We start from the raw sequence: 23,010 nt of genomic DNA on the forward strand, positions 1-23,010 counted from the left end.
TCATCATCATTACTCTATTTTCTAAACTTGTTTTTTATGTTTTATTTTCTGTAATTGGGGTGGCAGGGTAGCCTAGTGGTTAGAGTGTTGGACTAGTAACCGGAAGGTTGCAAGTTCAAACCCCCAACCTGACAAGGTACAAATCTGTCATTCTGCCCCTCATTCTACCCACAGTTCCTAGGCTGTCATTGAAAATAAGAATTTGTTCTTAACTGACTTGCCTATTTAAATAAAGGTTACAAAAATTATGAGCCAGTGTGTATTGCATATTTGGTACTTAAGTGCCACCTAGTGGTATATTTAAAGTATTTGTGTAACAAGCACTGAGACAAATTCTCCATACTGTACTATAACGTTTTATTTTATGAGCCCTGGCTATAATCTGCCTGGGATTATTTTGGAATGGATTTGAATGCAGTTCATGAACACAATTCAAAACACTGAGCCTGAGAATACAGAATATAAAGTATAATCAGTAAACGAACAGCTAGGAAAAACTAACAAAAAAAACATTGTTTTGAGTGGAAAATGTGTTGGGTGTAAACCCATGGCTGCGAAATAGCTCCACAGCAGCTCTCTGTGCTTACATTGTACCCGTCTTCAGCGAAACAAGGCTTTCCCAGATTGAACACCTAAACCTAGTGTTGTTAATGCTATCAAAGCCTTCTGCAGGGTTAGTCCAGCTCCTCAATGAGACAACCTGGTTTGCTGGCTTCATGGCTCTGCCTCTGTCTGGGTTCTCCCTGAGGTTCTGGGGCATCCCCCGCCTCTGGGTCCAATGCTACTAGGTGATTGGTGGGCGATTTGTTTGACATTTTGTCACAGACCCTGAACAGTGAAGATGAGCATGGACCTGAGGTAGATGTGGTCCACACTGTCCCACTCTGATGTATGATTGGATCTACATCGTTGTTGTCTCCTGAAACGACCTCTATCATTGGCCGGAATACTCGCTGGAAACACAGGTGGTCAATTCAGACATAACACAGCTGACCCAAATTAAATACACTCTCTGCTGATTTAAATGCCGTGTTGACCTAATGAAATATTAGCATGTGAGTAATTTAGAGACTAATTGTGTGAATTTGGAATATGCCTGCTGACTATTGTACAATAAATGCTAAAGGTATTCTATTCTTTATTTTGGGTAATAAAAGTTACAGCCTAGTGTATGGTATGTAATGTACCTGAGAGGAGAAGATGCAGGTGCTGTCTGGATCTTCAACATCCACATCCTCCAGGTCAGGGAGATCCTGTAGAGTCAGGTGACCATTAGTCAGGGGACAAGGCTTTCGTGCTCTAAATGAAGGTTAGAGTCAAGAGCTAAATGATAAAGAGTGAGGCAGTCCTTGCTTTTGGATAAGACGCTGATGGAGAGGGACTAGATAACAAAACATTATTACAGTGTGATAATCACTCTATTATAGTGACTGGTAATGCTTGGCTATGGTGGTCAGTCTGACTCACGTCAATACGAAGTGGTGGGCGTGGCCCCAGGTGGATGGTCTCCAGGTCCTCTGTCTCCTCTAGCTCAGTCACCATTGGTCCAGGACCGTGCTCTACAATTCTCCCAGCTGTCTGAGATTGTGGCTGGCCACATACTGACTGCTCTCTCTCTAACTTCTCTCTTTTTGGCTGCCTTTGTAGTTGTTCTCTCCTTGACTGGTTTAACTCTAACTATTCTTCCTTTAAGCTTTCTTCTGTTGCTTGCTCTCCATCTGGCTGATCTCCCACTTGGTGCTCTCAATCTGGCTGATCTCCCTCTTGGTGCTCTCTCTCTAGCTGATCTCCCTCTTGGTGCTCTCTCTCTAGCTGATCTCCCTCTTGGTGCTCTCTCTCTAGCTGATCTCCCTCTTGGTGCTCTCTCTCTAGCCGATCTCCCTCCGGATCCTCTCTTTCTGGTTGTTCTCTGTCTAGCTGCTTCTTCAGTGGCTGTTCATTCCCTAGCTCTTCCTTTTCTGTCTGTTCTCTCTGTGTCTGTAGGAACTCTTCATGGGCCTCCAGACTGTTCTCCACAAACGCCTGGATCCTCTCCTCCCAGCCTGGGCTCTGATTCTGCCTCTGGTTCTTTTTACTGGGGCTCTCAAGTTCTGGAGTTGTAGTGGTCTCATACTCCCCTAGAAAAGGTCAACACACCCTTATCAAACTTCTCTACGTCATGTGTGTGTAAGGAGGTTCCAAGTGTGTGTGTGTGTGTGGATATGAGTGCGTGTGTGCGTACCTCTCTCTTGCAGCTCTCTGAGTCGCAGTTTCTCCATGGCTTGGTCTCTGATGGTTGCCATGGTGTCCAGACTGTCCTGGATCTTCCTTCTCTCTCATGTTTGCCATGATTCCCTCTCCCTGCGCCCCTCCGGACCCGCTGTCCCCCACGCCTCCGCACACGCCCTTCATACCGCAACCACATGACAATCATACAGCATCCAAGGACCAACATCAGACCACACAATGACTCAAGCATAAGTATGACATGTACGGGCAAACAGAGACAAATTGGTAATGCACCTGTCCTTTGGGAACACAGGTCGGTCGTCCAGGTATCTGAGCTGTTTGAGATGTATGATCATAGTCTTCCTGTAGTATGGGATTTTCTTTATCACTTCATTTCCCATCAGGTTCAGCACGCGCTGAGGAGGAGGGAACAACAAGGGTGTATTCACACACACACACACACACACACTTGGGTATATTATCAGCATGAAGCAAGAGTATTTGCATTTTATAGTCAGTGTGTCATGCGCATGGGCATACTAATGAATAAAGATGATATGATCTCTATTGCATACAGTACTGTTAATCTGTGTGAGCCTGTTGTGAGCATGTCTTCTCACCAGTTCAGGCATTCTCTCCAGCACAGTGAGGATGTCTGGGTCATCCAGCAGGTTGTGGGACATGTCCAGTACACTGAGGGAGAGGCACTGACTCAGATGCTCCACATCTCCCACTGTCTGCAGCTTATTATGGGCTGTCTGCAAGGTGCCCAGATCAGACCTCGGATGGGGCCACAGTGTCTCCTGACCCCTCCTGTCTCAGCCTCCAGTATTTATGCTGCAGTAGTTTATGTGTCGGGGGGCTGGGGTCAGTTTGTTATATCTGGAGTACTTCTCCTGTCCTATTCGGTGTCCTGTGTGAATCTAAGTGTGCGTTCTCTAATTCAGAGCTTCTCTCTTTCTAAGTTCTCTCTCAGGACCTGAGCCCTAGGACCTGAGCTCCAGGACTACCTGACATGATGCTTGCTGTCCCCAGTCCACCTGGCCATGCTGCTGTTCAGTTTCAACTGACCTGAGCCCAGACCATGCCCCAGGACTACCTGCCATGATGACTCCACTGTCCCCAGTCCACCTGGCCATGCTGCTGCTCCAGTTTCAACTTCCACCTGACTGTGCTGCTGCTCCAGTTTCAACTGTTCTAAATATTATTAAGACCATGCTGGTCATTTATGAACATTTGAACATCTTGGCCATGTTCTGTTATAATCTCCACCGGCACAGCCATAGAGGACCACCCCACAAAGCCTGGTTTTTAGGTTTCTTCCTAAATTTTGGCCTTTCAGGGAATTTTTCCTAGCCACCGTGCTTCTACACCTGCATTGCTTGCTGTTTGGGGTTTTAGGCTGGGTTTCTGTACAGCACTTTGAGATATCAGCTGATGTACGAAGGGCTATATAAATAAATTTGATTTGATTTGATTTGATCAGGCAGGCAGGCTGGGAAAATACTCACAAATCAAATAGATGGAGTCACACACACACACACACACACACACACACAGAGATAGGTGCGGTACGTAGAGTGAGGACAGACTCACCAATGTTTTCGATGGTGCGTATGTAGTTGTTGCAGACATTGAGGGTGCAGAGCTTGCTGAGTGGTTCTAAGTTCTCCAGATTGTGTATGAGGTTCTGGTGGAGGAAGAGGCAGCGTAGGTCCGTTTGAGCCTGCAGGTTCTGGATGCGCTGCAGTCCGTTTGCACTCCAGCCAGAGACACTTCATCCCTGTGTACTCCTCCAGATTCTCTATGGTGGAGAAGCCTAAGAGGGGAAAACAAAATAAATAACATAAGAATACTAAAAGAACTCTAACAGTGCAGTTGTATTCCACCTACAATTCTATATAGACCACACAAAGCTTATGATTTTAATTTCTATAAATTATTCATGCAACAATATATCTAACCCGTCCATTAACAACAACAATTTCAGACACACCTTTGAAGTGCAAATACAGTGTGTCATTCAATCGAGGTGTCATGTAGAGTTTATTTTGCTTGCAGTAGTCCTTCAGAAATGTCTTTGTCATTCTGAGGAACATAAAGCGTCACTAGTTAGAATGCTAGACAGAATGAACAATAATGTTAGAAGACTACTGACAGCCAATTCCTAGCTTTTAAGATTACCTTGGACCCGAGTCCTTTTCCTCTTGTTGTTGGGCTTGTATGAGTTTGTCGACTTCTGTATGTGAGGACACACAAGTGAGATAGGAGGATAACTTTAGACATGGCTAGACTCATGCGATTATTTAACATGTTGCCATGTGCTGACTATTATGCTAAATTATAGTGAACTGTCTAACCTAGTTTACTGGAAGTTGCAGAAATATTGCTGAACGCGATGTCAACATCTCCAGCTTGCAGGGTCATACTGGACTCCTCACCACTTTTTTTAAACTAAGAAATTCGTCAGTATTAATGTGCGGATTCGATGACGCTAAACCTTTTTTAATTTTTAATTATTTTTTATTAACAACAAATCAATACACAAAGCACATGAGAGAACACAAGCATACATAGATTACAAACAATGGACAATCGCGCTAGGGGCGGGGCTGGGGGCGGGGCTAGGGGGTACAATATCACATTACAATTACACAAGGACCTTAAGGGACATGCATATACTTACAATTCTAACAGCTTTTTTGTTAGTAGAGCATTTAACCGTCTTAAAATACAGTTCAATTTCTTTTTGTAGGGTACGAAAATGTGGTTTTCTGTTTGTAAATTTACATTTGTGTATATGAAATTTGGCCAAAAGAATAATGAAATTAATTACATAAAAATGATTCCGCTTATTTCTATTGTATGTAAAGAATCCAAACAGTACATCTCTCCACAATAGTGTAAAATCTTCATAAATGTGTTCAATTATAAACCTACTTATGTCTTGCCACAGTTTTCTTACATGCATACAATGCCAAAAAAGATGCACAACTGTTTCTGGGTGGTCATTACAAAAGGAGCAATTGGAGTTGATGTTTTCCTTAAACTTCTTCATATAGTGGTTGGCAGGATAATATTTATGAATAATTTTAAAGGAAGCTTCCTTAATTTTGTTAACAAGTAGGTATGTGTGTGGCAACATCCAAACTTTTTCCAACAGATATTATCAATAAATCCATTCCAATAAGGCATGACATAAGGTATAGATACAACATCCTGCTGAAACAAGGATCATATCGCTCTGTTGTTGAATGGACCAAAAGATAAACAAATCTTTCCTACTGATGAGTCAACAGGGTCAATAGAAGGTAGGCTCTGAGGGTCAGGTCTTGACATGTTCCTGAATAACATAGCAACACCTGAGGGAATGGCATCTAAAACAATTGCAAAATCTTTAGGTGTTACAGGGACCTTGTAAAGTGATAAGAATTCTTTATAACTGAGTAAAAGACCCTCTGCATTTACCAGTTGGCTCACCAATAGGATATTATTTCTGAACCAATATTCTAAAAACAAAGAGGTATTTTTATACAATATATCCCGATTATTCCATATATAATATCTGTGTGGAGAAAAATTGTGTTTATAAATTAAGGACCATGACAAGAAAACCTGCCGATGAAAAGCAGAAAGTTTCACTGGAACTTTGTCAATATTATAATTGCAAAACAACATGAAGTTAAGGCCACCAAAAGTAGAGAAGACATGATGAGGAATAAAATTCCAGACAGAAGTGGGTCTTCTTAGGAATTGTTTTATCCAATTGATCTTGAAAGTATTATTTAAAGTAGTAAAATCCAGAAAATTCAGTCCACCATTCTCATAAGTGTTCATTACAACAGTTTTCCTAATGTAATGGGTACGGTTTCTCCAAAGAAAGTTGAAAAGCATCTGGTCTATCTCCTTGCTTATTTTACGGTCAAGATATAAAGATAGAGCACCATATGTTAGTCTAGAGATACCTTCAGCCTTGGTTATTAGGACTCTACCTTTTAAAGATAAGTCCCTCTGTAGCCATTGATTTAGTTTCTTCTGGGGTTTTTTAATAAGAGGGTTAAAATTTAGTAAGCCTCTAGACTTCTGATCCTTTGTAATGGTTATGCCTAAATATGTAAGTTCTTCTTTTACTGGAATACCATAATATGAAGGTAAAATCCCCAAAGCCAAGTCTCTCAAGGGAGTGGAAGAGAAACTGATGCTCTACTGTGTCAAATGCTTTATAAAAATCTAAAAATAATATGAAGCTATCCTCAGTTATTAGGTCTGAGTAGTCAAGTACGTCTAATACTAGTCTGACATTGTTAGAAATATGTCTGTTCCTCATGAAGCCAGACTGTGTTTCATCAATGATTGCATCCAGAATCATAAAACACGGGACGAGATGTTAAAAACTGTCCATTGTGCCAATAGATGGAATGCACTCACATGAGATTTGCCGTGATGTTGACAGAGTGGCATGGGAGGTTTATTTCTTAGACTGGGTTAAGATGTCAATTTTGGGACACATCCTCAGTAGTGTGCCTTCGAATCAGTGGGTGTTTCGGCCTTTAATCACTAAACACCCTCAAAGGTGGCCAGCTAAAGGGTGATCAAGCCTTAGCTTGTGTCCCATGCCCAATTAAGATGTCCCACGGGACTATGCAAGGCAGGGGCGTCCTATTCCCTGAACCAGCCCTACAGCTGACCGCATACCTCATATGCCCTCCTCAAGTTGGAGGGATCTGAATTGGGTTCTCAGGTGGGGGTGGGGGTCATGAAGTTATAGCCCAGCAAGGGTCCTTCCGTTTGATCCAGATCCACCGGCTGCCTCTTTCAGCTGCTTGAGAAACTGCTCTGACGGTCTGCCGCAGAGCCTGTCCATGGATTCCAAGTTCTTTCAGCAACCTGATGGTGGAAGAAGCCACGAATCCTCTGCATCCCACTTCAACTGGCTAGACTTTTGCATTCCAGCCACGCTGAGTTGCGTCTGCTGCCAACTCTGTGTAACGCAGTTTCTTACGCTCGTAGGCCTCTTCAACAGAGTTTTCCCACGGGACTGTGAGCTCTATGATGTACACAGCCTTTCGTGAAGGGGACCAGAGTACCATGTCTGGCCTAAGGTTGGTAGAAGCAATCTCAGATGGAAAAATTAGTTGCTGGCCAATATCGACAAGCATCTTCCAGTCCCGGGCCATGGCTAGGTGTCCAGTTTCTGGCTTCGTAGGAGGATACTTGGGCCTTTTCTGTCCCTCCTGGATGAATGTTGTTGTTTTGATGGGATGCTTGTTTTTGGAGGTAATGAATTGGTTGCACTCCTCTTGGTCTCAAGTGCTGCAGCCAGGATCTTGAGGACCTGATTGTGCCTCCAGGTGTAGCGGCCTTGTGAGAGGCTGGTCTTGCAACCTGTCATTATATGCCTGAGAGTCGCTGGAGCTGGGCAGAGGGGGCAGGTCGAGTCCTCGCCATACCATTGATGTAGATTATTTGGTGATGGAAGCACATCATAAACAGCTCTTATGATGAAGCTGATGTTGCTTGCCTCCATTTGCCAAAGCTCACTCCAGTTGATCTTTTTCCTCTCCAGGCCTTCCCACCGCGTCCATTGCCCTTGTTTGACAAGAGAGACAACCTTTGCACTTCTTGCAGTCTCCTCCTGTCTGCGCACCTCCTCGACCCCCAGCTTCCTGCGTTCAGATGTTGTTGCCTTATGGAACGTTGGTTTGCTTGCTGCCAGGCCAAAGCCTCCTCTTCCATGCTGGATATTCCCCACAATGTCTTGGTGTCTCAGGGCTGATGTTGCTTGCTGCACAGCCTTGGATGATGTCCATTTCCGTCCAGTTTGTAGGGGAGGTGCAGCCTTGCTAATGGTCTGGTCTTTGGAGTCCTTCAATGTCATCTGAAGTCTTACTTTAGAGCACTTGTACTCCTCCGTTAGACTTGTAAGAGGTAGTTCAAGGACCCCTTTGCCATAGAGGCCGATGTTACTCAGGCATCGTGGGACACCCAGCCATTTCTTCACGTATGAGGTAATGGTTCGCTCCATCTTCTCCACTGTTGTTATTGGGACCTCATAGACGGTGAGTGGCCACATTACCCGGGGGAGAAGTCCAAACTGTAGGCACCAAAGCTTGAGCCTCCCAGGCAGTAGGGTCTTGTTGATGTTCTCAAGACCGTCGGCGATATCCTGCCTTACTTGCTGAACTTGATCTTTATCCCGGAGGCTTTCGTTGTACCATCTACCCAGGCTCTTGATGGGTTGCTCAGACACCGTTGGTATCGGGTCATCTCCAATGCAGAACCTCACATCTTTAAGCTGTCCCTTGACTATGGAGATGCTTCGAGATTTGCTTGGCTTGATTTTCATCCGGGCCCACTTGATGTTATCCTGCAGTTTTGCAAGTAGCCGCCTGGTGCATGCTGCAGTGGTGGTCAGTGTAGTCATGTCATCCATATATGCTTGGATAGGTGGGAGACGGAGCCCTTCCTTAGTTCTCTCACCGCCGACCACCCATCTCGATGCCCTGATGATGACTTCCATGGCCATAGTGAAGGCCAGAGGAGAAATTGTACAGCCTGCCATTATGCCTACTTCCAAGCGCTGCCATGTTGTTGTGAAGTCAGGTGTTGTGAAACACAATTGCAGGTCTTGGAAATAGGCCTTTACCAGTGTAGTGATGGGTTCTGGTACATGGAAAATGTTGAAGGATTCCCAGAGGAGTTCATGGGGAACTGAGCCAAAGGCATTGGCCAGGTCGAGGAAGATGACATAGAGGTCTCTCTTGTCTTTCTTAGCTGTTTGGATCTGGTGCCAAATCATACTAGTATGTTCCAGGCAACCAGAGAAACCAGGAATGCCTGCTTTCTGCACAGATGTATCAATGTACTTGTTCCTTTCCAGATAAGTGGACAGCCTCTGTGCTATTATACTGAAAAAGATCTTCCCTTCGACGTTGAGAAGGGAGATTGGTCGGAATTGACTGATGTCTGTCGCATCCTTCTCTTTCGGGATTAGCACACCACCAGCCCTTCGCCATGCCTTTGGTATTATTTCCTTCTGCCACACTATCCTCATGAGCCTCCAAAGAAAGCGTAGAACATCCGGGGCGTTCTTGTAGAGCTTGTATGGTACTCCATTAGGCCCAGGAGCCGAGGCCGCTCTTGCTCTTCGGGCAACGTTCTCTACCATTTTGGAGGGTCAGTGTCCAGATTGAATTCTGGTGATTGAATAGGTGGGATGTCATGTGGGATGATTATCTGCTCATGCCTTTTCATGTCCTGGTGGACCTTTTCCAGATGTTCTTCCAGTTCAGGCTTTGGAGTTTAGGATTCCGCACTTTTCCTTTGCAAAGAGATCTTTGACAAACTTAAAGGGTTTTTTATAGAACCGTGTTCTTGAGTGTTCCTTCTTCCTACGAAGTTTCCTTAAGTTTTCCGCTCTTCGCAAGGTTGCCAGCCGACATTTAATGTCTGCTTGGAGTAGCATGAGACCTTCTCTCTCTGCATCAGAGGCCTTCTTCCACTGCTTCCTCAGCTGCCTTCTCTCTCTGACAAGTATCTTGATCTCCTGCTGCCTCCTAGATTTGGCTGGCGCGGGTGGTGTCTTGCCACTTTTCCTTTCATTTACTCCAAAGCGCTCTTCTCCGTAGTGGTAGATAATGTCTCCCATCCTTTCAAGCATTTTCTCTGCTGTTCCTACCTGTTGTTCCAAGATTTTTGTCAGGTCGTTGTTGATTGTTTCCAACTCTCTCTTTTCAACAGCTTTGGGCCACTTCACACTCGGTCTGTGCCCTTTGATCTTTTTCTCTTTTAGAGGTCTCTGTGGTTGGGTGAGTTCACCCACCGGCATTTCTGTGCTTGTGTTATCCTCCTCGGTTACAGGGGTGCTGATGCTCTGCGAACTTTGGTTTGCGTCCCGTCGCTGTGCTTCATTCGACTGATTTGACTGGCTGCTTCGTAAGAAGTACTGGTCAATGCGAGGTCCCTGTCTCTGCTCTCCCAAGCACCTTTTCCTCCCTTGATGGATCCTTAACCCCCTTGCCGATGTTACTCTCTCCCAAACACAGCTGCACACCTGAAGTGTGTGTCCTGCTGCTGTTATGGTTGTCTCATGTGCTGTGTTCCTACTCGTAGTCGTTTCCGTTCCTGGGTCCGTAACCGTGTGATCAGTCGTTGAGCCATCTTGCACCCCAGCTCTCGCAGGCTCTAGGGGTATGTTCCTTTGTTGACTTTCAGTAGCACTTAGCGGGTGTCTCCAACATACTGAAACAGCGTCAGAGACTGCCAACATGGGTAGCTAGCCCATGACAGCCCCAGTGGGGTCTATTCCCTCCAGTCAGCTGTCTCTCCAAGCTGTCACACAGACTTTCCTATGTTGTCAGCTGTCCTTTCACAGCAGTCACTGGACTGGTCCAGATGATCAGAATCATAAAACACGGGACGAGATGTTAAAAACTGTCCATTGTGCCAATAGATGGAATGCACTCACATGAGATTTGCCGTGATGTTGACAGAGTGGCATGGGAGGTTTATTTCTTAGACTGGGTTAAGATGTCAATTTTGGGACACATCCTCAGTAGTGTGCCTTCGAATCAGTGGGTGTTTCGGCCTTTAATCACTAAACACCCTCAAAGGTGGCCAGCTAAAGGGTGATCAAGCCTTAGCTTGTGTCCCATGCCCAATTAAGATGTCCCACGGGACTATGCAAGGCAGGGGCGTCCTATTCTCTGAACCAGCCCTACAGCTGACCGCATACCTCATATGCCCTCCTCAAGTTGGAGGGATCTGAATTGGGTTCTCAGGTGGGGGTGGGGTCATGAAGTTATAGCCCAGCAAGGGTCCTTCCGTTTGATCCAGATCCACCGGCTGCAATGTTTAACTTATTTTTAGAGTCATCAAAAGAAACAGGATGACTTCTGTTCTCCCTCCTTATTTTTTTGCTAGAGTGCTTTTAATTTATATATATATATATATATATATAAAATTTTGTAACCTCTTTCAGCTGCTTGAGAAACTGCTCTGACGGTCTGCCGCAGAGCCTGTCCATGGATTCCAAGTTCTTTCAGCAACCTGATGGTGGAAGAAGCCACGAATCCTCTGCATCCCACTTCAACTGGCTAGACAATTTTTTTGCATTCCAGCCACGCTGAGTTGCGTCTGCTGCCAACTCTGTGTAACGCAGTTTCTTACGCTCGTAGGCCTCTTCAACAGAGTAGTGACACCAGCAGAGCGTTCAGATCCATGGGAAAGCCAAATATCGTTGCCCCACTGACCTCCAGAAGTTGGCATCAGCAGAAATTGAGTGAGACTCTTGAAAAAGCAAAAATCTGTTCGAAATTGTTTAGCAAATAAAAATAAGGCCTTGCGCTTCACACTGTTTACTGTAATGTAACCCCTAGCATTAAGAGATAATATAGACAAAGACAAAACAACAAAGATTATATAAAAGTATAAACTGTAGTAGGATGAGTCAAAGACGTAGGAGCAGTGAACGTAAACAAAGATTATATAAAAGTATAAACTGTAGATAGTGAACGTAAACGATAAGGAACCGAGATCTGCACCATTTAAGTCAATTTAAAGTGAAAATAGCTTATTCCATAACCTTTGAAATTCAACTCAACTGGAAATTATGTTCAAGACCAAACCAAGGGTTCTTGTAGTAAGAGAGACTAAAAACCTTCTTTAGTGTAATCAGGAACTATTCTGAGAAATAAAACAACAAATAATAATTTAAATAAAAAGGGTACCTACTATATTAAGTACATATGAAAACTGATCATAAAATAATTGAATAACAAAATGTTCTACATATAAACGTTCCTAAGACCTTTTTTGGAAATAAGTATTAATAACTAAATAGAACAATAACCGTGTAACGTCAGAGCAGACCTGTATGCCATTTAAAACAGCATCTTAGTTACTGTATACATAAAACATAAATTCAGCTTTCAATCTTCTTTGTAAGTTTGTAAACAAAATAGGACTTCTGGTCATACAAGAACAAACTAATGAATTGAAATACCTGAGTATTCCTGTAAAATAGTCACCTGATGCTTGTTAGGTAAACCACATAAGGAAAATGAGAATACCATGGCTGAAACCATCAACCTGTTCCTTCTGGTGAGATTCTAGGGAGGAATATGGATTTCTGAACCGTTGATGAAACCTCGTCCTCCTACGAAGTAAGCAGCCTTCCCCTCACTTCGTGCTATCTTGATCGTTGGCCACAACTTGTTCCTTCTTTCGATGTCTTCTGGGCTGAGATCCTCGGCGAAACGCATACCATGGCTCTGAAGGAAGGCGTTCTTCCTAGCAGCTTTCCAGACAGCATCCCTGTAGAATCTGGTAGTGAATAGGATGATGATACCCCTGGGTCTTGAATCGCTTTGCTGTTGCTTCTTGCAGAGGCGATGTACAACGTCGATGGTATCACCAACTTTGTTCTTCTCTGCAGGCAAAACTTCTTGGCAGATACGGATAGCCTCTCCTCGCACATCTTCCTTCTCCACCTCTGGCAAGCCGTAGAGTCTCAGGTTCCATTTTCTTGTGTATTGTTCCAGATCATTGAGACGTCTATGGTAGACATTGTTATTCTTTTCCACCCTTTCCACATTTTTTTCAACTTTTGCCACTCTCGTTTTCACATCATTAATTTCACCACATGCAAACTCCAGTCTTTTTCAAGCCTTCGATAACCATGGTGTTCGCGCCTACCATTTTCTCAATGGCGTCACACCTGGAGTTGATGAGTAAGGAGAGGGTAGCCACGATGTCAGAGTTCATGTTGGGTTTTTTGGAGGGTGGAGGTTTGCACGGAGTAACCGGTAAAGAGGGGAATTCGTCATCTTCAGCATTCGAAAGCATGATATTATCCATAGGCCAAGTGTAGTTATGGCAGTTGTCTATAAGCACGTTTCTCTCTTGTTGATTAGCAATAGAACGGCTAACTTTTTCCTTTCTTTTTTTGTCACGACTTTGCATGGACATGCTGAAATAAATGATCCAATTATCATTCCTGTCACAGGAAAGGTCTTATATCTTGAACAAATAAAGACAATAATGACTCAACGTTTTTTTTTTTTTTTTTTAATTTCACAATCTTTCTGAAGTTTGGTACTGAGCTCGGTAAAAAAAGCGTCTGTTCAAGCAGCCATCTTGGCACCGTCGATGACGCTAAACCGCGGGGCACCGTGTTATGGCCCGTTACGTCATCGGACGAAATCGGAGAGGAGCACGCTTCTCAAATCGAACAGTAATCTGTGCCGCTCGGTCATTTTGTCAACCCATGCAGCATGGTGCATTGTCCAGAAACATACAACATATCTTTTTCATCAAATAAATGTTCGAATTTTCTAACAATTTTTTATTGGGAAGGCAGATAAACCGTGATAATAAAAAGCAATCCCTTTAGCATGGGAAAACACAGAATACTAGTAATTATTACACGTGCTTAAAACCTTTTGAGACTAGGGGGCAGTATTTTCATTTAAAAAAAAATAACGTTCTATTTTGTCAGGACAAGATGCTAGAATATGCATATAATTGACAGTTTAGGATAGAAAACACTGTAAAGTTTCCAAAACTGTAAAAATATTGTCTGTGAGTAACAGAACTGATGTTGCAGGCGAAAGCCTGAGAAATCTAATCCGGTAGTGCCTCATGTTTTGAAAGCGCTGCGTTCCAATGCGTCCCTATTGAGCAGTGAATGGGCTATCAACCAGATTACTTTTTTTCCGTATTCTCCAAGGTGTCTACAGCATTGTGACGTAGTTTTACGCATTTATGTTGAAGAATACCCATAAGCGGCTGCAAGTGGTCACCTGATGCTCCCAGAGTGATTCTCGCATAAAATACAGAGGTAGCCATTATTCCAATCGGTCCTACTGAAAAACTAATTGTCCCGGTGGATATATTATCAAATAGATATTTGAAAAACACCTTGAGGATTGCTTGTAAACAACGTTTGCCATGTTTCTGTCGATATTATGGAGCTAAATTTGGAATATTTTTCGGTGTTTTTCGTGACTGCAATTTCCAGGCGATTTCTCAGCCAAACGTGAAGAACAAACGGAGCTATTTCGCCTACAAAAATAATATTTTGGGAAAAAAGGAACATTGGCTATCTAACTGGGAGTCTCGTGAGTGAAAACATCCGAAGCTCATCAAAGGTAAACAATTTAATTTGATTGCTTTTCTGATTTCCGTGACCAAGTTTACCTGCTGCTAGCTGGACAAAATGCTATGCTAGGCTATCGATAAACTTACACCAATGCTTGTCTAGCTTTGGCTGTAAAAGCATATTTTGAAAATCTGAGACGACAGGGTGATTAACAAAATGCTAAGCTGTGTCAATATATTTTACATGTGATTTTCATGAATAGGAATATTTTCTAGGAATATTTATGTCCGTTGCGTTATGCTAATTAGTGTCAGTCGATGATTACGCTCCCTCATGCGGGATGGGGAGTCACTAGAGGTTTAATTAAGTCACTTTTGTTTGGAGCCGAATTCCCCATGGACTTTAAACAGGGCACCTGGCTCACGACCAGCCGACGCAAAACACTTTTACATGGGGGTCCGGTCCCGGGCAGGATTAATCAAACCCCCCCTATGGCTCTGATATAAACTATTGTATCCGAGCTGTCTTTACGCTTCAACATTTTCATTGGTCAAAAGGACTGACATTCAATCTATTTTTCCCGGAGCTAAAAATATGAATATTTACACAAGCATACAGCGATTCCAAAATAAAACGTGTATGTAATCAATGTAGCCTATTCTGAATAATACATGTATTGTCGACCACAAAAAGGCAGAGATCCTATACATCCATGTTTATTTGTAGTTGCGTATATCTATGCACTTATTTGAACTAACTCTTACAGTAGGCCTATGTGTAACAGTATAACACTTTAGTCCATTCCTCACCCCTACCCGGGCTCGAACCAGGGACCCTCTGCACACAGACAACAGTCACCCTCGTAGCATCGTCACCCATCGCTCCACAAAAACCACGGCCCTTGCAGAGCAAGGAGAACAACTACTTCAAGGTCTCTCAAAGCGAGTGACGTCACCGATCGAAACGCTATTAGCGCGCACCCCACTAACTAGCTAGCCATTTCACATCGGTTACATATACAAGGATACGATGGTTGCATCATCCATTGTTGGACTTCTGAATTAATGAAATGTACCCATTGATTATTTTTTAATTTAATTTATTTTTATTTCACCTTTATTTAACCAGGTAGGCCAGTTGAGAACAAGTTCTCATTTACAACTGCGGCCTGGCCAAGATAAAGCAAAGCAAAGCAGTGCGACAAAAACAACAACACAGAGTTTCACATAAACAAACGTACAGTCAATAACACAATAGAAAAATCTATGTACAGTGTGTGCAAATGTAGAAGAGTAGGGAGGTAAGGCAATAAATAGACCATGGAGGCGAAATAATTACAATATAGCATTAACACTGGAGTGATAGATGTGCCGATGCTGATGTGCAAGTAGAAATACTGGGGTGCAAAAGAGCAAGATGATGAATAAAAATATGGGGATGAGGTAGTTGGGTGTATTGTTTACAGATTGTCTGTGTACAGGTACAGTAAGCTGCTCTTACAGCTGATGCTTAAAGTTAGAGAGGGAGATAAGACCCCAGCTTCAGTGATTTCTGAAATTCGTTCCAGTCATTGGCAGCAGAGAACTGGAAGGAAAGGCGGCTAAAGGAAGTGTTGGCTTTGGGGGTATACCTGCTGGAGCGAGTGCTACAGGTGGGTGTTGCTATGGTGACCAGTGAGCTGAGATAAGGCGGGGCTTTACCTAGCATAGACTTATAGATGACCTGGAGCCAGTGGGTTTGGCGACGAATATGTAGTGATGGCCAGCCAACGAGAGCATAAAGGTCGCAGTGTTTGGTAGTATATGGGGTGTTGCTGACAAAACAAATGGCACTGTGATCGCAAACTGGATGTAGTCGGAGTAGAGTGTTGGAGGCTATTTTGTAAATGACATCGCCAAAGTCAAGGATCGGTAGGATAGTCAGTTTTACGAGGGTATGTTTGGCAGCCTGAGTGAAGGAGGCTTTGTTGCGAAATAGAAAGCCGATTCTAGATTTCATTTTGGATTGAAGATGCTTAATGTGAGTCTGGAAGGAGAGTTTACAGTCTAACCAGACACCAGGTATTTGTAGTTGATCCTCATATTCTAAGTCAGAACCGTCCAGAGTAGTGATGCTAGTCGGGCGGGAGGGTGCGGGCAGCAATCGGTTGAAGAGCATGCACTTAGTTTTACTTGCATTTAAAAGCACCTGGAGGCCTCGGAAGGAGTGTTGTATGGCATTGAGGCTAGTTTGGAGGTTTGTTAGCACAGTGTCCAAAGAAGGGCCAGATGTATACAGAATGGTGTCGTCTACGTAGAGGTGGATCAGAGAATCACCACCAGCAAGAGCAACATCACTGATGTATAAAGAGAAAAGAATCTGCCCGAGAATTGGACCCTGTGGCACCCCCATAGAGACTGCCAGAGGTCCGGACAACATGCCCTCCAATTTGACACACTGAACTCTATCTGAGAAGTAGTTGGTGAACCAGGCGAGGCAGTCATTTGAGAAGCCACGGCTATTGAGTCAGCCAATAAGAATGCGGTGAATGACAAGAGTCGAAAGCCTTGGCCAGGTCGATGAAGACGGCTGCACAGTACTGTCTTTTATCGATGGCGGTTAAAATATTGTTTAGGACCTTGAGCGTGGCTGAGGTGCACCCATGACCAGCTCGGAAACCAGATTGCATTCTTGAAGAAGATAACTTAGGAATGCTGCATGAGTTTAGTTCAACTGTCATACTCCATCAAAACCCAAAATGCAAGCTTGTTTCAATCCAATGTTTGTAAACAAAGTAAATGTAAACAAACACTATATAGCCTATAAACATGTTTAGAACTATAATGTTGACATCATGGATGCTCAGTCCTTGATTCCATAGCTCTGTCTATGAATGTGACAGTGGTTACATTTCTCCAGCCCTATCCCACAGCTTTTTACTGAAATAGGGGTGGGGATGACGGTTTGTTATTGTTTGAACTGCTGATTGCCGCTTTAAAGGTTCAATATGCAGAAATCGCTCTACCATTTGCTTGTTGCTAAAATTCTAATAGTTTGATTAATTTAGGACAAGCTGTATAGTGTAAATATTCATTGTACTGTCTAAACTGACGTGATCTTCCTGTCTGGGTTGGCGCCCCCCCTGGGGTTGTGCCGTGGGGGAGATCTTTGTGGGCTATACTCGGCCTTGTCTCAGGATGGTAAGTTGGTGGTTGAAGATATCCCTTTAGTGGTGTGGGGGCTGTGCTTTGGCAAAGTGGGTGAGGTTAACTCCTGCCTGTTTGGCCCTGTCTGGAGGTATCATCGGATGGGGCCACAGTGTCTCCTGACCCCTCCTGTCTCAGCCTCCAGTATTTATGCTGCAGTAGTTTGTGTCAGGGGGCTAGGGTCAGTCTGTTATATCTGGAGTATTTCTCCTGTCTTATCCGGTGTCCTGTGTGAATTTAATTATGCCCTCTCTAATTCTCTCTTTCTCTCTCGTAGGACCTGAGCCCTAGGACCATGCCTCAGGACTACCTGGCATGATGACTCCTTGTTGTCCCCAGTCCACCTGGCCATGCTGCTGCTACAGTTTCAACTGTTCTGCCTGCGGCTATGGAACCCTGACCTGTTCACTGTGATTGCTATTATTTGACCATGCTGGTCATTTATGAACATTTGAACATCTTGGCCATGTTCTGTTATAATCTCCACCCGGCACAGCCAGAAGAGGACTGGCTACCCCTCATAGCCTGGTTCCTCTCTAGGTTTTGGCCTTTCTAGTTAGTTTTTCTTAGCCACGGTGCTTCTACACCTGCATTGCTTGCTGTTTCGTGTTTTAGGCTGGGTTTCTGTACAGCACTTTGATATATCAGCTGATGTAAGAAGGGCTACATAAATAAATGTGATTTGATTTAAACTACATTTATTGTAGGCTAAGATAGTCAGCAGGAACACACAACATTTGTAACAGAATCAACTCAACTTTTTTTTTTTTACAACTGACATCATAAGCTACATAGTGAGAGTTGTGTGAACCTTTTCAATTGAGAGGTCTATTTGAAAAGCTTAGCTTTCTATGAAGACACCTATATCAAGGCTTCCACGCTAGTGCAGTGACATGATCAAGACAGAAGGGGGCAACACGAGCATGTGGGCACGAAGCTTCCCGCAAAGGGAGCTTGTCGCAGTGTCCAGTTCCTTTTATTTCCAGCACATGTTACCAGAGGTAAATCAAATGCATTGCTATGAAACATAAAATATCCGCCTAGGCCTACATAATTGCACCACATTGTATTATTCTCATCTGATATGAGTTGCAGTAAACATGGGAAAGTCAGTGCCTTAGCCAATAGATTTAAATATTTACCAAATAAAGAAAAAAATAATGGACACAATAAAAGTACATATCAATAACGAGACTATATACAGGGTTACCGGTACCGAGTCAATGTGTGGGGTACAGGTTAGTCGAGGTAATTTCTACATGTAGGTAGTCCGGGTGGCCAATTGATTAATTGTTCAGCAGTCTTACAGTCTATAACTTGGGTGACTGGAGTCTGATATTTTTTTGGGCCTTCCTCTGACATCGCCTAGTATATAGGTCCTGGATGGGAGGAAGCTTGGGCCCAGTGATATATTGGGCCATACACACTACTAGAGGTCGACCGATTAATCGGAATGGCCGATTAATTAGAGCCGATTTTAAGTTTTCACATCCATGACCATGAATCATGACCAGCCTTTCAAAGCACTTCATGGCTACCGAGTGCTATGTGGCGGTAGTCATCTAGGGAGATTACATCCGGGGCAGGTCTTGTTTTGAACCAGTACTCCTGTAGTTAAGCTATATGGCACTACTTCCTCTAAAATATGCTTCCAGGGACACTACTACCTCCAAAGATGGCATTAGCCAACTGTTAATCACAGTTTTTTTGTGTACCCAAAGTGAGGAGCAAGGAAGGGTTTATAATGAAGTGTTCCATCTCAGGGAGGGGTATGAGCCCAAAGTGTCACATGATGACAAGGCTGTGAACCTTACACAGAACATTAATAAGGAGGTAAGTACTTACAAAGCTTCTTCTCTGGGCCATAATCTTTCTGAAGATGTCCCTTCATTTTTGCCAGTCCACTTAGAACTCTTACTGACTGTTATTGATGTCAATGATTGATTAAGCATTTTGTCCTGCTGTACCAGGAAAGGGGTAGGCGGGTGCCTGTCCTCTCATCGTCTATGTACGGCTGGCATGTAGACAATCCCCTGGAGGCTCCCGACAAGAAGAACACACGCGTGCAGATGGTGAACAAGGGGTTCTCCGATCCCGAGGGACCTGTCTCCCATTGGAGACAGAAATGGAAGAGTTGCATGAAAAATTAAAACCTTAATAAAAGATGCAAAGTGAAACTTTATGCACTGTAGGATATATATGCCAAACACATACACACACACAAACACACACACTCATATACATTTGCATCCGGAAAGAGAGGATCTGGACAGAGATCAGCTAGAGAGCTAGCAACAAGAGGGTGAGAGGTCAGCCAGAGGGAGAACAAGCACAGCAGCAGAATAAAGTAATGATACTGCGAAATAATGGCATTTAAGCCCTTCTCCTACTTAACCAGAGTCAGATGAACTCATAGATATAAAACTTATGCCTCTGCATGCAGTATGAAGAGCAGGTAGTTTCGCAAGTCAATGCTAACTAGTGTTAGCACAATGACTGGAAGTCTACATGTATGGTATCATTGCGAAAGAAATCAACTACAAAAAAGGGAGAAGTTAGAGAGTGGTCAGTACGTGGCCAGCCAAAATCTGACAGCTGAGGTGATCATAGATCAGGGTTGGAGAGTAACTGATTACATGTAATCAGTTACATGTAATGTGATTTTTTTTTTAAACTGCTAATGTACTCATTTACATTATCAGCAAAAAGATTGTCCCTCTCCATCAGCGTCTTATCCAAAAGCACAGACTGCCCCAGACTCATATAATTTTGATCTGGATTCTAACCTTAATTTAGAGCACTAAAGCCTTGTCCCTTGACTAAAGGTCACTTGACTCTTCACATGATCTCCCTGACTTGGAAGATGTAGATGTTGAAGCTCCAGACAGCACCTGCATCTTCTCCTATCAGGTACATTGGATACCACACACACAATGAAAGAGGAGAACCGGAGAGAATGTATTCTCTATTGTCCGACAGCCCTATGCTGCATGTTATTTGTGAGCTGCACCTGAGATCGATCTGACCTGCTCTTGATCCTAAAGTTTACATTACAAACAAGGAGGGTATTCCATCTGTCAAAACTTACAACTTGTAATTGTAAATCACAAGCTTTTACCTGCTAATCATACAACTAATTTGATTTTTGTAAGGATGATAACAGGATACTAGATCACCCAAATAAGCCACATTAAACCATACAGTTGTCAGGTGCGCTGTCAGCATGCGTCACGCGGCCCGTTATCCTATGTGCTCCTGTGATATTGTTTGCTGTTGGCACCAGTCATTCTAACGCCGAATTCCTTTGAGCATATTCTACCCTTAGTTGGCCTCTGTGTAGTCAGAGTCAACCAGAATTCTAGACGAATGTCGCTAGTATCACTTTTACGCACATGCACCTTTATGTACCGCGCTCCTCTGTTCCTATATTTGCCACTGCCTGTCACCGTTCTTCATATAACTGGACAATGAGCTGATAACCACAAAACAGGCACCCGATACAATTGCAATCAGTCGATATAATCAACAACTATCATTAGAAATCAAGCGATATGAATTAGAGTGGGGCACGGTTCCCCACTCTGATTACCGCCTACTCGGAAATTATGATATGAAACGTTGATTTGAACCTTCTGACCAACTAGTGGGTCAATGGCGCCCCACTGTCTGATTCATAACGCTTGATTTCCGATGATTGTTCACGATTATATCGACTGATTGGTTCTGTATGGGGTGAAACAGGACATATTAACCCATTGGACACACACTAGTTGAATCAACGTTGGTTCCATGTCATTTCAATCAAATTATGTTTAACAAACGTGAAATATTTGTTGAATTTAAGTATGTACCCAGTGGAATTGCAGTGTCCCAGTCACACACACACCCAGACAGACACACAATTATATACACACACAGTAAAGGTCGCAGCCTGGTGTCATATTTGTCACATCAGAGTGAAATGCATTGGCTATTTTATGAGTCCTACTCGGATTCTCTTGTGTAATTATGGCGACCACCTAGGGTAGGCCTATATATACAGTATATGTAGCACAAATGTATGAACGCCTACTTTTTCTGTCTGAAGCCATAACGCTGAGGACTCGATGGGACTGGAAACTTCAGCGACATTTCATTTAAATGAATACCCTCACACTATTGCTATTTGAGGCGCAAGGCAGGCTTGAAGGCAGAAGCGCTTTGGAGCGCAACGGTAACATCTGCCATCCCGACTCCAGGAAACTGTACTGCAAAGACGGACAAGGACGGTGACCTGTGTGGCCAAACATTGAATAACTTGCCAGTGAGAGTATTAGCCTGTTGGCGAGATCTTTGTCGCACGCGGACCCCCCACGGCTCGGTTCGTTCGGTGCCATCTTCATCATACTCAAATCTGCCCTAGGCGTGGGACTGCTTAACTTCCCGTGGGCTTTCGAGAAGGCGGGAGGAGTCAATAAAGCCATCAGCGTTGAAATGGTGAGCGCAATCAAAAATCAATAACCAAAATAGTGGGATTGTTCTAAATAATTTTTAAAAAGTAAAGTAATAAAACAGAACCATTTTTTTGGTCCACACAATCAAGAAATGTGCTGTAACTTGGTGTCAATTCAATCAAACACACACGATGGGAAATCTGTGGAAGTCATAGCACCCTTGCAACTTGTTGCACCCTTCATTAAAGTCAGAATTAGTTTACTTCATCCTGTTAATACTTAAATGTTCTCATATTCGTTTGTGTGTGTGTCACAGTGGCGAACTGGCCATCTGGCATATTGGGCAAATGCCAGATGATCTTGTCAATTTTTAGCCCAGTGGGCCTGTTTTACAAAATTATTATTAACTGGCTAATAATGGGTGCCTCGGAAAAAAAAAATAGGCTGGTGTGGAGGCCTCAAGGGGAAAAAATGGTTAGAGCGTGGTTAGAGTGTTGGACTAGTAACCGAAAGGTTGCAAGATTGAATCCCCGAGCTGACAAGGTAAAAATCTGTTTTGCCTCTGAACAAGGCAGTTAACCCATTGTTCATAGGCCATCATTGAAAATAAGAATTTGTTCTTAACTGACTTGCCTAGTTAAATACAGGTAAAAACAAATAATAATAAATGCCAGGACTGATTTCTGGTCCTAGTCTGCCCCTGTGTGTGTTTGCCTGTGTGAGGCTGCATACACCCATGGCCTAGGCCTGCTTTGTTGAATTTCCTCTCCTTGGTGTGAATGAGATGCATCTTTTCACAGGCTAACTCTAATGAAGGGCTCATGGGCCAGGAGTCGGGTAGGCACCTATGCATGTATACTGTAATGGCAGCAGTACCCACCACGAAGGCCTGCCTGTGTGTTTGTGTGCTTGTGTCTGTGTGTGTATGTGTGCTTCTTTCTGGATGTGTCTGATGGATGAATGATTTACTCCATCAGGGCTATGACACACTATTAGTCTAGTTGTTTCCATCTCACTGTATCATTGATGTGGAACATGGTTTGCATTTGTACCTGTTTCCTCCAGCATCTTCACAAGGTCCTTT

Source organism: Oncorhynchus tshawytscha, unplaced genomic scaffold, assembly GCF_018296145.1.
Source record: "Oncorhynchus tshawytscha isolate Ot180627B unplaced genomic scaffold, Otsh_v2.0 Un_scaffold_4_pilon_pilon, whole genome shotgun sequence".
Classification (NCBI taxonomy): domain Eukaryota; kingdom Metazoa; phylum Chordata; class Actinopteri; order Salmoniformes; family Salmonidae; genus Oncorhynchus; species Oncorhynchus tshawytscha.